General features: G+C 43.3%; 1 pseudogene; it reads right to left on the reverse strand.

Annotated features, from left to right (window-relative positions):
• Window positions 1-6998: 6998 nt before the first annotated feature.
• Window positions 6999-14144, reverse strand: part of LOC120053275 — a 38920-nt pseudogene continuing 31774 nt past the window's right edge.

The following is a 14144-nucleotide window of genomic DNA, read 5'->3' on the forward strand; positions in this document are numbered from 1 at the left end:
CCTCTTCCCATCAACGGCACACTGGCTCCTCCAAGAAAATGGCTCTGTGCACGTCTCCCCCTCCTCAGTAGGTTTCCTCTTGTCTAGCTCCGTGTCTCCGTGACCGCTGCCTATCCGTGGCAGGAGATGGTGAGGCTCTGGGCTCTGCCGAGAGAGGGGTGGTGTTGGTGGTGAGGGGAGGTGGTGGGGGTGAGGGGGGGGGGTGGGGGGGGTAGAGACTCCAGAAATCCAGCGGGGGGAAAGCCAGACCCGTCAAAATGTTTGCTGATGTTTCATGGGAAAGGGTCTGATTTTATAGGAGCCCTGATGGGGACATGTCATTGATAGGCTCAGAAGGCTGATGAATGGCCTCAAGTCAGATGGGGATGTGGCAAGGCTCACTGGAAGTCTTTTGTGGGGCTGCTTTGAATGAGAAAGGCTCCCTCCCCAAGAAAAAAAGAGGCTTAGATCTATGCAATCCTAGCACTGTGGCCTCCCCGTCTTCCATTATAGCATTTAATACGTTTTTATACCCCCCCACCTCGGTCCTACACACACACAAACCCACCGCCTCCTCCACCCCTCTTATTTAAAGTCCAAGCTCCCATGAACACTTGTTGGCCCGTTTCAGAACTTTTTTGATGTCCGTCTTCCTCCATTGGCCATGGGAACTGCAACATGACCACTGGAGCAAGTTTTTAGGAAACTACTTAAAGAGAGTGCTACTATATTTATTTTTTTCCACACATTCCAATCACTTTCTTATTTCAAAACACCCTCTTTACTATGATGCCTTTATAAACATTTTAAAAATCACAATGTTGCCTAGTCTAAAATGGCACAAGTGCAAACTTTGTAGGGGGGGTCTTTTCCCCCATCTCCCCCTCTCCTTGAGGCAACCTTATTTTAGTGTGCCTCGGAGGAGAGCACTGGCCACAAAGGGAGGAAGTTGGGAGGGCTCTGATGGAGTGCCTGTGAGCTGGAGAAGGGAAAGCTGTGATTAGAATATGAATAGAACCACAGGAGAAGGGGGAGAGAGGGAGTGAGGAGAAAGGGGGATTATGGCTGAATTACTCCCCACCACACTGTGGATGGCACTGGAAGACTCTGCTCTTCTTCAGAGTTGCCGGTGCGCAGGCGTAGGGACACTGTCGGTGTTGGTGCTCTTACCATGCGTCCAGGACAGTTGGGAAAGAACACGTGGTGCCCATGAGAGTACAGGTCATACATGAGACACTGACTGACATGCAGCACAACACTATACAGTGCATTCGGAAAGTATTCAGACCCCTCAACTTTTTCCACACTTTGTTACGTTACAGCCTTATTCTAAAATCAATTAAATTGTTTTTCCCCCTCATTAATCTGCACACAATACCCCATAATGACAAAGCAAAAACAGGGTTAGAAAGTTTTGCTAATTTACGAACAACCAAAATTACGGAAATATCTCAATTTCATAAGTATTCCTACCCTTTACTCAGTACTTTGTTGAAGGACCTTTGGCAGCAATTACAGCCTTGAGTCTTCTTGGGTATGACGCTACAAGCTTGGCACACCTGTATTTGGGGAGTTTCTCCCATTCTTCTCTGTAGATCCACTCAAGCTCTGTCAGTTTGGATGGGGAGCGTCGCTAGACAGCTATTTTCAGGTCTCTCCAGCGATGTTAAATCGGGTTCAAGTCCGGGCTCTGGCTGGGCCACTCAAGGAGACTTGTCCCGAAGCCACTCCTGCGTTGTCTTGGCTGTGTACTTAGGGTCGTTGTTCTGTTGGAAGGGTGTCCTGAGCTGTCTGGAGCAGGTTTTCATCAAGGATGTCTGCATTTTGCTCTGTTCATCTTTCTCTCGATCCTGACTAGTCTCCCAGTCCCTGTCACTGAAAAACATCCCCACGAAAAAAGACACATGACTCTAACCCAGTAATTTGTTCACATTCTTAGGATCTGGAAACAGATGAGGTATTTTCTTAACATACACACTGTATACATTGACAGCCCAATTTGCCTGAATCATGCATTCCACCCTGCATTGGATGATGTGGTGTTTTCACAGTGGAGGGAGAAGGGGCTCACAACAATTGGTAATCTATACATAGATGGTCAGTTAGCTTCATTTCAACAATTACAGGGTAAGTTTAACATGCCAGCAACACATTTTTTCAGATACCTCAAAATCAGGAATTTCTTAAAGGACACATATCCCACAGTATGGCATTAAACCAAATAATCCTACATTAGATAGCCTGACCCTTGTCAAACCCCATTCAAAAGGGTCGGTCTCTACACTGTATGATGTGCTACAGGCCTACAGAGGTATCCACAGACCCTATTAAAAGGGCTTGGGATCAGGAACTTAGTTCAGAAATCTCAGATGAGGACTGAGTAGAAGCTCTCAGGAATATAAACCACAGTTCAGTGAATGCCAGACACAACCTTGTTCAGTGTAAGGTGATACACAGATTAGATTACTCAAAAGTTAAACTGCATAAAATATTCCCAGACACCTCACCACTGTGTGAGAGGTGCACGCAGGATGAGGGAACTTTGAACCACTTATTTTGGACATGCTTTCTGGGCTCTTGTAACGGCAGTCTACTTCGTCCTCCTCCTCAGACGAGGAGAGGCGAGAAGGATCAGAGGACCAATGTGCAGCGTGGTAATTAGACATAATGAAAATTTAATAAGACAAAACAAAAACACGATACAAACTTACAAAACACACTAACCGTCACAGTCCTTGCTGGTGCAGACAAAACACAAAGACAGGAAACAACCACCCACAATCCCCAACACAAAACAAGCCACCTATATATGATTCTCAATCAGGGACAACGATTGACAGCTGTCTCTGATTGAGAACCCTATCAGGCTGAACATAGAAACAGACGAACTAGACACACAACATAGAATTCCCACCCAGCTCACGTCCTGACCAACACTAAACAAGCAAAACACATAAGAACTCTGGTCAGGACGTTACAGCTCTAATTTTTGATAGAGTTATAGGCCCAGACCAATTGATCGCTCTGTTTAGTACAGTTGATGGGAATAACCAGGAAGGGAAGGCTGTCTCTCTTTGTACTCTATTAGCCAAAAGACTCATATTACAGCTACCTTTGAAATTAGGTTATGGGATTTAGGGAATGTCATTTATATGGAAAAGATTTGATACAATACCTCCAATAGAAGTCCAATGTTTTACAAAATATGGCAGCTGATACAGGATAAATGGTCTATTACCCCTTCATAGCTGGGTTGATGATCTGCTGCTACTCTGTGCTGTACTCAATATTTATATTTGGTTTAACTACACTGCTTGTAATGACTATACGCTGTCTTCTTATAAAATGTACCACCTAATAGGATTTTTTTATTTTTGTATGTGTGAGTTAATAGTTTTGAACTCTAAATTTGCCATCCAATTCAACACTACAATGAATGTCAATGTTTGTATCTCTGTCTTCTTTTTTTATTGGAAAATACTAAATATACTAAATATATTATAATATATTTTTTTAAACATCCCCACATGCTGCCACCAGCATGCTTCACCGTAGCGATGGTGCCAGGTTTCCTCCAGATGTGACGCTTGGTATTCAGGCCAAAGAGTTTAATCTAGGTTTCATCAGACCAGAGAATCTTGCCTTTCGGTAAACTCCAAGTGGGCTGTCATGTGCTTTTTACAGAGGAGTGGCTTCCATCTGGCCACTCTACCATAAAGGCCTGAGTGGTGGAGTGCTGCAGAGATGGTTGTCCTTCGAGAAGGTTCCCCCATCTCCACAGTGGAACTCTGGAGCTCTGTCAGAGTGTCCATCAGGTTCTTGGTCACCTCCCTGACCAAGGCCCATCTCCCCCGATTGCTCAGTTTGGTTGGGCGGCCAGCTCTAGGAAGAGTCTCAGTGGTTCCAAACTTCTTCCATTTAAGAATGATGGAGGCCACTGTGTTCTTGGGGACCTTCAATGCTGCAGAATCTTTTTGGTACCCTTCCCCAGATCTGTGCCTCAACACAATCCTGTCTCGGAGCTCTACTTACAATTCCTTCAACCTCATGGCTTGGTTTTTGCTCTGACATGCACTGTCAACTGTGGGACCTTATATAGACAGGTGTTTGCCTTTCCAAATCATGTCCAATCAATTTAATTTAGCACAGGTGAACTCCAATCAAGTTGTAGAAACATCTCAAGGATGATCAATGGAAACAGGATGCACTTGAGCTCAATTCCGAGTCTCATAGCAAAGGGTCTGAATAGTTATGTAAATAAGTTATTTCTGTTTTTAATTTTTGTATACATTTGTAAAAAAAAATCTCAAACCCTGTTTTTGCTTTGTCATTATGGGGTATTGTGTGCAGATTGATGAGGATGTTTTTTTTATTTAATCAATTTTAGAATAAGGCTGTAACGTAACAAAATGTGGAAAAAGTCAAGGGGTCTGAATAATTTCCGAATGTACTGTACAAGTAGCTCTACAGCATACACAGATCAGGATGTGTATAGATCCCAGACACTATAAGTGAGTTACAACACAATAATATATGAAGTAAAACCGCTATGTATGTACAGACAATCTATGGGATTACAGATCTCCAAGTAATCCACAGGACAGTATAAGGAGTGGGCTACTATAGAAACCCATTGTCTAATCAATGTATGTACTTATAGTCTGCATTCAATCACAGCCATTGAGAGAATATCTGCTCGGTCAGCAGTCTGTTCTGATGAGAGAATAGGAACTGGATCCCCAATAAATCGTAAATAACCCATTAGCAATAAGTAACTCCTAATTAAGGTGTCTACAAGAGCCTGTACAAGGCTGCAGCATTGTCAGAACATCCTAGGACAGCCTAACACATCCACATCAAACGGGCCAAGAGAATGGGTCACGGGAAGCTATGGCCCCAAATGAGGATCTAATTAATTTGAGTTTAAAAAAGGAACGAGGATGCGGGGTCTTATCTCTCCCTCCGCAGACATCCTTTTCCCATCCTGCCCGTCACTGGCTCATTAGAGCCTCATTAGCTAGGACAGGTGCAGCCGCCCCAAAAGAGCCCACTCTACCCTCCACGTCGTCCTACTGATGTTCGCTGCTTTTGTCCAATCAAAGAGCTCCAATTCAGCTTTGTGGGTGGGGGCATGCTTTGAGCTGTGTATTGGTGGTGTTAAAGCTTTGGAGTGAAAGGGGAAAGAGGATGACACAAAATAGCCTGCTGTCAATGCTGTCAATGTATTACTGTGTTGCGGTAACACAATCAGAGAAGGATAATACCTTTCTTTAGCGTTCATACACTGAACACGTCTTCAGCAGTGTCTGGTATTCAGTGTGAAGTGCCCAACTTATCTACCCACACATGTTGGGTCATCGTGTGTCTCTGAAATGTAAATGGTTTTGTCTTCACTGTTCTGTTAACATCAGTAACAAAAGACTGCTAAATGACATTATCCAATTCTCATTTCTAATGTAGCTTTTATTGACGAATCATGGCCATATTTTAGTGTCCAAATCTTCCTGCAATTACAAAAACACTTCAAATGTAATTTCCAATATACATTCAGATTAGTTTTGTTGATGTATTTTTCAACCATGTCTCGATCAACTATTTGACAAGTCGTTCTCAGGTGCACAACAAAAATGTAAAATGAAAAAAAATAAACATTAAATAATATGTGTTGTTTATTATGTACACAAAAAAGGGTGAAAAGCACAAATGTAGCTAAACATACATTCAAAACTCTTGAAATGTTTTAGAAATATAAAAATAATATATTTTTTAAACAAAATCCAAACAAAAATGGTATACCAGTATCCCACTTGCAGTAGCCTACATTTGGCTATTTTAGCAAACAACTGCTTTTTGTATGCTTTGGCATTTAACTCATCTATCATCAGGGTTCGTACAGAGAGTGGCAAGTCAAATTCAAGGACTTTCAAGTACCTTTTCCAGCACTAATATTTATTTTCAAAGACCATCTATTTGTAATAGTTCCTATTGTGCAATTGTTTCTAGTCGCCAACAGATGGCAGTATAAAGTCACAACCTCGTGAAAAAAACCAACTAACTGACTATTCAAGTTCTACTCAATAATACATGTTTCACTACTTATTTACTACATACATGACTGGTAAGTCAGGACCGATGTTGACTGATTTCCTTATATGAACTGTAACTAAGTAAAAACTTTGAAATTGTTGCATGTTGCATTTATAGTTTTGTTCAGTTTACATAATATTAAATTGTCTTTATACTTAAATTGTCTTTACATTTCACAAAATTTTAGGTCCCACAGACTGTCCCAACACATTATTAATATGTTTGAAAAGATTAGACTCTCTCAGGGGACCCTATTACAATTTTAGGGGACCCCACATGGGTTCCGGACCCCAAGTTTGGGAACCACTGTACTACTAACCTCTCTCCCTGCTTGCTTCAATGTTTCCTCTCTCTGTGTATCTCTTTTGCCTCTTTCATTGCAGCCTGTCTCACCACTGTCTGTCTCACTACTCTCTATAAAGAACATGTATTTTGTTATGAGAACTTATAAGCCCATCTTTTGATTATAGCTAGCTTAATTTCAGTTCTCTGCTCCTGCTGTGGTCAGGCTCCGTTCAACGCTTCATCCTTCTAGTTTCCTGCTGGACAGAGTGGTGAATGAATGCGCTGCTAACAAGGCAAATCCAGGGAGCAGGCGAACATAACGATCATACATGAATCAATCATTCATGATTCCACTCTCTCGCAGAGGAAGGCGCGATTAGAAACCTGTCTGAAAATTGGGAGCCCTGTATCATTTTCTGATATACTATAGCCATTCCATTATTGTAACAGTGCTATAGTATTTCCTGAAACATTATATTGACAGTTGTCAATTTGAGTATTCAACGTTGCTTGTTGTCCTTCTCACATTTCTAGCTCCACCCTCTGTCAGTTCATCGCCATCTCACCCTTTTCATACTCTTGTCCACCAGCGGGCTTTCCCTGTCAGTCGAACCCTATATTTGGTAGCGATTAGCCTGGGCATGAGGTTACTCGTAGCATGTTAGTTTAAGGCGGGGGACAATGTTCATGGACTGCAGCTCCTGGGCTGTTTGCAGGCGTAGGGATCCGCAACGAGGACATGTGACAAGAGGACTTATAGTAGTGGCACCTGGAATAGAGAGAGGGAGAGAGACAGGGGAGTGGGGGGCCTCTATAATACTGTTTAACAGAGGATAGAAAAGGTGCTTAGTTCAGTCTACTGGTCTTTGCATAAACAACCTTTACATCTGATTAAAGGGAAACATCAGGATGAGGCCCTTTATCTACTTCCTCAGAGTCAGATGAACTCATGGATACCATTTTTATGTCTCTGTGTCCAGGATGAAGGTAGTTTTGTGAGCCAATGCTAACTAGCGTTAGCGCAATGACTGGAAGTCTATGGGTATCTACTAGAACGCTAGCAGATACCCATAGACTTCCAGTCATTGCGCTAATGCTAGTTAGCATTGGCTCACAAAACTACCTCTAACTTCCTTCATACTAGACACAGATACATAAAAATGTTGCCAAAATCCCAAAGTATCCAATTAAGTCAACTGGTTATGCTAATCACATTCAGAGCAGACACACACACGTCACATACTTTATTGGTTGTAAGCACAGTAAAAATCTACAGCTGCAATACAAGGAAACTGAACTTTTGGTATCAAGTTCGATTCTAACTACTATTCTCCGGTATTACAGGTGGACCAAAAAGGACACTCAGCACCCAGAATTTCCCAACAGGCCACACTGGCCACACACATCCACCTCGAAGGCATCACTGGAGATCACCAGCGGTAGCATGCTGGCCCCATAGCCAATCAGACAGTCGCCCTCAATCTCCCCCAGACGCAGGCCTCTGTCTCTAGAGCGCCCCTCCGTGGGCTGTCTGGGGTGGGGCGCCGGCACGGACAGGACAGCAGCAAACAGGTAAGATGGGGGGGGGGGGGGGGGGGATCAGGTCAGGTATGGCTTGAGGATGACTTTCTGTACTTAGCCGGACAAATATTAAATTGACACAATGGAGTACAATACTGTAATATTGGATAGGGGAGGTATCATACAACCACAGCCATGTAGACCTTTAAGGAGCTCTGGTATTGTTACATCACCAACAGCTTGAGAAAAGGTGCTAACATGGCATTCTGTGTAAAAGTTGGCCAAACTCTGTATATGGTTCTGCACATAACGTTCCTGGGTTTATCTGACCTGGTGATCACAGCTCTGGGGCCTCGGGCTCTGGCATGCATATGCTTCAGCTTCTCAAAGTACACTGGTCCAAATATAGGCCTCAATTGGCTCTCTGAAGGAGAGAACACAAGACCATCAAATTCTAGGGCTTACAGGTAGATCAGTGTTTCTCCATCCTAGTCCTGGGGACACAAAGGGGTGTATATTTTTGTTTTTGCCCTAGAACTCACCTGATTTGAAATTAAAGGCCTGATGTTGAGTTGATTACTTGAATCAACTGTGTTAGTTCTGGGGCAAAAACTAAAATGTACATCCCTTTGGGTCCCCAGGACCAGAATTGAGAAACACTGAGCTAGAGAATGGCTATAATACTGTATAATACTGTTAAATTAGTGGCCACAGATGTCATGTCCGTAGCCATAGTGTAATGCTCATACGTGACGTATACATTCTTAAATACAACTATCAGGTTAAATCAGACTGAACAATGCGCTCACCAATGTTTCACTTATCAAACAGTCTGGTTTAACCAGGCTGACATACAACACTCCTCCATTCCATGTCTTTAATTCAAAATGTGTTTACACAGTGATGCTCGAGGTGATGTAGTCCTTGCCCTGGTAGTTGTACCCATAGCAGATCAGGTCCTCACACACAGCCTTCACCTTGCTGCCACCGAAGGCGGTGCTGTAGTGGAACCTTCTGTCCAGCACCCCTGCTTTCCCAGCCAGCAGCTCGATCAGCTTCCCCACCTGGTGGAGGAGACATGCTATTCAATAGGCACCAAACTGGACAAAACACCGACTGAAATAGGGAGGGACAACCTGAACTTGTCCAACAATAAATTGTTGTTTGCAAAACGTTTTGCAACAGTGTGCCCTAATGAATAACTCCCGGGAGACAGGTCGCGCCATCCTTCAACTCATCACAATCCATTTCAAAACAACACATACAATACCAGTCAAAAGTTGACACACCTACTTATTCAAAGGTTTTTCTTTAATGTAGCCACCCTTTGCCTTGATGACAGCTTTGCACACTCTTGGAATTATCTCAACCAGCTTCACCTGGAATGCTTTTCCAACTGTCTTGAAGGAGTTCCCACATATGCTGAGCACTTGTTGCCTGCTTTTCCTTCACTCTGCGGTCCAACTCACCCCAAACCATCTCAATTGGGTTGAGGTTGGGTGATTGTGGAGGCCAGGTCATCTGATGCAGCACTCCATCACTCTCCTTCTTAGTCAAATAGCCTTTACACAGCCTGGAGGTGTGTTGGGTCATTGTCCTGATGAAAAACAAATGATAGTCCCACTATGCGCAAACCAGATGGGATGGCATATCGCTGCAGAATGCTGTGGTAGCCATGCTGGTTAAGTGTGCCTTGAATTCTAAATAAATCACTGACAGTGTCACCATCAAAACACCTCCACACCATCACACCTCCTCCTCCATGCTTCATAGTGGAAACCACACATGCAGAGATCATCAGTTCACCTACTCTGCGTCTCACAAAAACACGGCGGTTGGAACCAAAATTCTCAAATTTGGACTCATCACACCAAAAGACAGATTTCCGCCGGTCTGATGTCCATTGCTTGTGTTACTTGGCCCAAGCAAATCTCTTCTTCTTATTGGTGTCCTTTAGTAGTGGCTTCTTCTTTCAATTTCGACCATGAAGGCCTGATTCACGCAGTCTCCTCTGAACAGTTGATGTTGAGATGTGTCTGTTACTTGAACTCCGTGAAACATTTATTTGGCTGCAATTTCTGAGGCTGGTAACTCTAATGAACTTATCCTCTGCAGCAGAGGTAACTCTGGGTCTTCCTTTCCTGTGGCGGTCCTTATGAGAGCCAGTTTTATCATGGCATTTGATGGTTTTTGCAACTGCACTTCAAGAAATGTTCCGCATTGACTGACCTTCATGTCTTAAAGTAATGATGGATTGTCGTTTCTCTTTGCTTATTTGAGCTGTTAATTCCATAATACGGACTTGGTCTTTTACCAAATAGGGCTATCCTCTGTATACCACCCCTATCTTGTCACAACACAACTGATTGGTTCGAACGCAATAAGAAAGAAAGAAATTCCACAAATTAACTTTTAACAAGGCACACCTGTTAATTGAAATGCATTCCAGGTGACTACCTAATGAAGCTGGTTGAGAGAATGCCAAGAGTGTGCAAAGCTGTCATTAATCAATCAATCAAATGTATTTATAAAGCCCTTCTTACGTCAGCTGATGTCACAAAGTGCTGTACAGAAACCCAGCCTAAAACCCCAAACAGCAAGCAATGCAGGTGTAGAAGCACGGTGGCTAGGAAAAACCCCCTAGAAAGGCCAGAACCTAGGAAGAAACCTAGAGAGGAACCAGGCTATGAGGGGTGGCCCGTCCTCTTCTGGCTGTGCCGGGTGGAGATTATAACAGAACATGGCCAAGATGTTCAAATGTTCATAGATGACCAGCAGGGTCAAATAAGAATAATCACAGTGGTTGTTGAGGTTGCAACAGGTCAGCAACTCAGGAGTAAATGTCAGTTGGCTTTTCATAGCCGATCATTCAGACTATCTCTACCGCTCCTGCTGTCTCTAAAGAGTTGAAAACAGCAGGTCTGGGACAGGTAGCACGTCCGGTGAACAGGTCAGGGTTCCATAGCCGCAGGCAGAACAGATGAAACTGGAGCAGCAGCGCGGCCAGATGGACTGGGGACAGCAAGGAGTCATCAGGCCAGGTAGTCCTGAGGCATGGTGCTAGGGCTCAGGTCCTCCGAGAGAGAGAGAAAGAAAGAGAGAAAAAGAGAGAGAGAATTAGAGAGCATACTTAAATTCACACAGGACACCAGATAAGACAGGAGAAATACTCCAGATATAACAGACTGACCCTAGCCCCCCGACACATAAAGTACTGCAGCATAAATACTTGAGGCTGAGACAGGAGGGGTCGGGTGACACTATGGCCCCGTCCGACGATACCCCCGGCCAGGGCCAAACAGGCAGAATATAACCCCACTCACTTTGCCAAAGCACAGCCCCCACACCACTAGGGGGGTATCTTCAACCACCAACTTACCATCCAAGGCTGAGTATAGCCCACAAAGATCTCCGCCACGGCACAACCCAAGGGGGGGCGCCAACCCGGACAGGAAGATCAAGGCAAAGGGTGGCTACTTTGAATTTGTTTTACTTGTAATTTTTTTATTTAACCTTTATTTAACTAGGCAAGAATCTCAAATATAAAATATATTTTTTGATTTGTTTAACACTTTTTTGGTTATGTGTTATTTCATAGTTTCGATGTCTTCACTATTATTCTACAATGTAGAAAATAGTAAAAATAAAGAAAAACCCTGGAATGAGTAGGTGTGTCCAAACTTTTGACTGGTACAGTACATGCAGTGTACAAAATGGGATGATAATGAACTAAACCTTGATGTTTAAGATGAGATGAAAATACAGCAGCAATAACAATCAGTGTGGTGGTAATGTTAACTGCTCTACAACACAACTCGGTAAACAGTCAACAGGCCTACTGGTTCAGTGGTTTATGCCCTTGTATTAATGAGACAAATTTATAACAGGCTAACCAGTGTGCATTCTCTAGATAATCAATAACAGTGATTGATCAATTAAGTGCCAGAGAGAAAAATAAATTCAGCATGAGTGTTGCTGTTGAGGGTAATGTACGGTGCACCCCCTACTCCAGACCATTCCACTGAAAAGCAGTAGCCATCACTAAGGTCACAGGAAGGAAGAGCTCTGACCTCTAACCTCTGACTTTAGCACACATGATCATCCTCTCTTGCCAAACATTGCTGTGTCCTGTCCATGACAACCTCCGACAACACTAGCCAATAATAAGGAACCACTCTCTCAAGAAGACGGATCAAATTGAACTGTATCTAAAACAACGTATGTGTAACAGAGACCGTAAGTACACTGATAGATCAAAGGCTGGGACATGTGTAATGCTGCTGAACAGTCCACACCTTTATATCAAATAAATACCATTGCAACATATGACATAGGTTTCATCGTGTGTCATTCAGCGTTTTAGGTCCATTGTAAAATCTAGTTTTCTATTCTATTCTAAACTCAGAAAGAAAGAAAAAAGTTGGAATACCAGTAGCTACGAAGCTAGCGACTTCCTTAACAGCGGTTTCCACAGCAACCGATATCTGTTCGTGAACAATAACATTGACTGCTTAGTGTTGTCAATGGACGTGTGTTCTGGAAGCCCATGATAACCCAGCCAATGGAGTAAGGGGGATAATGAGCGCTTTGTCTCAGAAGAGCTAATTCAAACCTGTGAAGAGTGAGGGTCAACACAGCAGTCTTGTTGGGCTTCTGCTTCTGTTGGATATCAGAGAGAGCAAAATGGAGAAAGTGAGGGATAATTGTCGAAGGATTTGGAGGGTAGGTATCAAACAAAACTAAAGTTGATTAATTTTCTCCATAAGTAGTTCAGGGAGGCTAGGTTTCAAACGGTATCAAAACAAAAGTTCATTAATTTTCCCCATGAGTTAAAAGAAGCCACGTGAAACTTGGGATACTTTGATAAGTCTCATCTTCCACATCCAGTTCCCTAGCTAGCAGATTGTGACGGGCGGATGTGATGCTCCATTAGCCGTTACAGGATAGGTACAGTTTGGAGTAGCACAGAGAATTTTCGACCAACCTTAACTTGCCGACACTATCTTCGTCCACATTAGCCTGTTAAAATCTGCTAGCTACCAGTTCCCTTGAGTGGGACTTTGTACCCCCCAAAGCAAAGAATAGGTAATGTTGAATTGTGTGGAGATACTGTATCGTCATTCTGGCGTGGTAGTCGTGAGGGTTCGTGATGATAACACAGAAAGGCATGTCCTCCTGAGGAACGATCAGGCCACACACACCTGTCACACACCACAGAGAGGGAGATTGAGTTAAAGTGGTCCAAGTGCAGGTACAAATTATATACTGGACATGGGGATGAAAAGGACCCAATGTAATCAATGAGCCATGCTACAGCTGCGAGTGAGTGAAGTCTTTATACATTTCAAGTTTATTTCAAGAGTTTCTATGCACGTCTCTGAAGCGTTATCAATTGATAGTGGCTTGATCTTTTGATTTCTGCCTCAGTTTGCTGCTTCTGGTGGAGCATGCTAAAAAACAACACTAACTGAAGGAAAACGTGACACTTGCATGTTCCACACTAAATTACCCCCAGTGCAGCATACACTGCCATGCTGCTGTTGTCTGGTGGGGCCCTCTTTAGATTCACATGATGTGAGAGGCAAGGGCCCCGGGCCTCCGGTAGCTGCCTGGGACTGGAGGCCTTAAGTGTGAGGGCAAATGTTTGCCCAGGGGCTGAGGCACTCTTCCATCCCTGGCTAGAGCAAACAGATTGTAGGCCCATTTGCAAACCAAAAAAGAGAGGGAGAGAAGTGAAAAGAAAGAGAGCAGGAAGTGGAGAGAGGTGCTTAGCCTGACAGTGAGACCAGGATTACACACACATGACTTTCAGTCAGTCCAGCCCAGAGAGGAAGTGGAGGGGGATCAACTCAACTTGAGAGGGGAAATCAAATCAGTGCATGTGGGAAAATTCTGTCTAACAATACACTGTAACTGTAGGACCTGTTGGTCACTAGATGGGGAACGCTAAACGATACACCCTAAATACGCTGTGCCTAACATCACCCAAACAAATGTTCCTGTAGTTTTGTGTATACTATATGTGAGGATAATAAAATAAAGTTCCAATTGGACATAACAGAAATGCCTTCAAGGTAAATTCATTTGAATTCAATCACTTTTTGACACCACCCCTTTGATTTGAACAAAACCTTTCATTCATATTTGTCCATATTGGAAGCGCTCAAAAAGTAACTTTTTGGACCTGAATGACAAATAATTCAAGAGATAAAGGTGCTCAAAGTTGACCTATTTTGCATACCCCACCATATCATCACTATCTGGGGTTTTTG

Source organism: Salvelinus namaycush, chromosome 9 (assembly GCF_016432855.1).
Source record: "Salvelinus namaycush isolate Seneca chromosome 9, SaNama_1.0, whole genome shotgun sequence".
NCBI lineage: Eukaryota > Metazoa > Chordata > Actinopteri > Salmoniformes > Salmonidae > Salvelinus > Salvelinus namaycush.